Below are 2,552 nucleotides of genomic sequence, written 5' to 3'. Positions count from 1 at the left end.
TCTTTAATGAACTTGCTATTTTAACATACTTAGTTCATTATTGTGGTTGAAAACACTGTTGAGGGCAAATGTTGACAAAAATCCAAATAAAACTCACAGATACAAAAATCCTTAAAAAGAATCATTAAAAAAATGTGAAATAGGGAGGCAGGAACTGAAACCAGAGAGATTACGCAGCTACACAGAAATACCACTGTTTCAAATTTGGAACTAGAAAGGGGAATAATAAAGAAATCCAAATTTGGCCTTGAATTGATTGAGAGTTATAACAACAATAAAAGCCTTAAAAAAATTGAATTTAGTCATCTGAGCCCAACAAGGTGTGCTCTGATTATTTTGGTGAAATGATGTAAATAAAAAGCGGTAGAACTAATCTTTATGGAACAATATGTAGAATATCCACTGCCGGTTTAAAAAAAAGATGACAAAGAAGTGCGCTAAAGCATCACGCCACAGACCACTAACAAGATAAGAAGCTAGAGTTTTGAATAAAATAAGAAATAGAACAAGAAGTTGGTCTTAATTTTGACATGCATGACCCCTAAGAGGTCTTAAATTTAACTTAAGGAAACTTGTACAAAGCCTGAAAAATAAATGGATTTGAATTATGTAATTTCCAGGTATGACCAGCAGAGAGAGACATAATCACACTGTGAGAATAAGTCTGCATTAAAAAAGAGGCTGTCTCAGATAGGAACTATTTTTAAAACATAAAAACACTTTTGAATAAATCTGTTTTGTTTAGTGTGCTAACCTTGCAGCCTGGAATCAGCAAGATTTCTTTGTGGCTCTTGTCTCCCCGTCTTGTTGCTGTTGTTCCCTGCTGGGAAGAGCCTCACTGCAGGCATGCACATGAATCTCCTCCTTATCAGGATCCTTTACAGTAGCGGGGTGAGGTGGCTCAAACGGATGGGATAAGCAGCCTTAAGTCACCAAATCCAGTCCATGGCGGCGGTATGACCATGTCAGAAGTCATGCTGCGTTGAAAGTCAGATCTACACAAACAGACCTTCCATCTACACCGGAAAGGTTTGCCTTAGTGATGAGTAAAGCAATATTTATTTTATTATTTTATTTTTCCTAAATTCAAGTTCAAAACTTTATTCTCTATTTTGATAAAAAAACAGACATGTTTCTGTTAAAATGGCTGAACAAAATAGAACAGTTCAAATCTCACTCAGTCAAAATTGCTTCAAATAAACCATGAAAACATGAATAATTGAAAAGCAGAAAACACAGAACAGATGTGTTTTGAAGTATTTAAAGCATTTTTTGCAGAGGCAATGAAGGATTTCTTCCTGGGCCAGAGGGGTTGTGTATCACCTGCCTGATGGTAGCACCTTAAAGCGGGGATGCAGGGGATGAGAACAATCCTCAGAGATGACTTTCTTTATGTGGTAAAATTCAGACAAAGAAATTTGAATTGGTTGAGTCTGTTTTACTGTTCTAGGGAGTTTTGTTTTGTGTTTGGAGGTAAGAAAGTTCAACCAGGAAGAGATGTTATCTATCAGAGTTAGAATGTCTCTGTTCATGGGAATATTTTTTTTCTTTGGATGGACACATTTTGACTTTCTTCTAATGCTTTGTTCACATGGGGCGCGTTCAAGAATGCGTTAACGTGGGTTATTTAACGCACTTTTAGCATATGGCTGGACTGTCACTATTCTAGCGCCTACAGTTGGAAGATGCTTAGTGTGAAATGTCGAGGTGGTGCAAATGCTCCAGGGTTTTTCCTTCACACCAACTAATTCATATATTTGATCAATTTTGTTGGAAATTTTTGAGCAAAAAATACCAAAACTCACTGCAGCGTCTCAAAATATACTGAATTTGAGTCAAGCATAAGTCAACACCACCCCACATTTTTGGGTAAAAAGTAGGGATGTCCCGATCCGATTACGTGATCAAAAAATCGGACCGATCATGTGGTTGAAGACTCGATCGGCATCGAATACCGTCTCCTGATCAGTATCGGATATTTAATTTATTCTTGCTACGATCAGCGCTTTATATTTCAAATGTATTATTCCGGATAAATACTCTATTAGAAGTTTGTATGATATGAATGGATCACGACATGTCATTGCCATAAAAAGCAACAAGCAGGAAGCTAACAAAAATAGTTCAGTTAAGCTACCGAGATGTTCTATAATTCTTTTTAAAACGCTTTAAACTAAAAGAAAATGTCTGTATTAGTTTGTCTTAACGGAAACAACAATATACAAATGCATTTCAATAAAAAAAGTTTGATTTTGATGTTAAGCTCTCTGTGCTGCTAACAGACAAACGGCTACAATGCTAACTGCTAAGTGCTAGCTCAGCAATTTAACCACTAAGGACCCGGGCTGTTCTTTGATATGCCTGTTTTATATTTCTGGCAGCAAAATAAAAGTAAAGAAAAACAACTACTGTGGTAGTAAAGCCAAAAATGTGACGTTTTAAGATGTTAAAGTATTAAGAAGTTAAAAAAATCTCAAAAAAAGGTCGAGGTCGCTAATTCACTACGCTGTCCGCCGGGCACCCGGCTAATGTATGGCAAACACAGATGGGGC

The 2,552-nt window shown here is 36.6% G+C and overlaps 1 protein-coding gene and 1 long non-coding RNA gene across 3 annotated transcripts in view; one reads left to right on the top strand and one right to left on the bottom strand.

The window, feature by feature from the left end:
- Window positions 1-2,552, top strand: part of tmem117 (transmembrane protein 117) — a 65,147-nt gene that overhangs the window by 16,886 nt on the left and 45,709 nt on the right. The window lies entirely within an intron of this gene.
- LOC112152052 overlaps window positions 1-2,552 on the bottom strand; it is a 44,707-nt gene that overhangs the window by 2,005 nt on the left and 40,150 nt on the right. Inside the window, exon 3 of the long non-coding RNA XR_002920224.2 lies at window positions 755-995. This is a non-coding gene — a long non-coding RNA (uncharacterized LOC112152052). The remainder of the gene's footprint in view (window positions 1-754; window positions 996-2,552) is intronic.

Source organism: Oryzias melastigma, linkage group LG6 (assembly GCF_002922805.2).
Source record: "Oryzias melastigma strain HK-1 linkage group LG6, ASM292280v2, whole genome shotgun sequence".
Lineage (NCBI taxonomy): Eukaryota > Metazoa > Chordata > Actinopteri > Beloniformes > Adrianichthyidae > Oryzias > Oryzias melastigma.
This window is presented reverse-complemented; position numbering and strand designations above follow the sequence as displayed.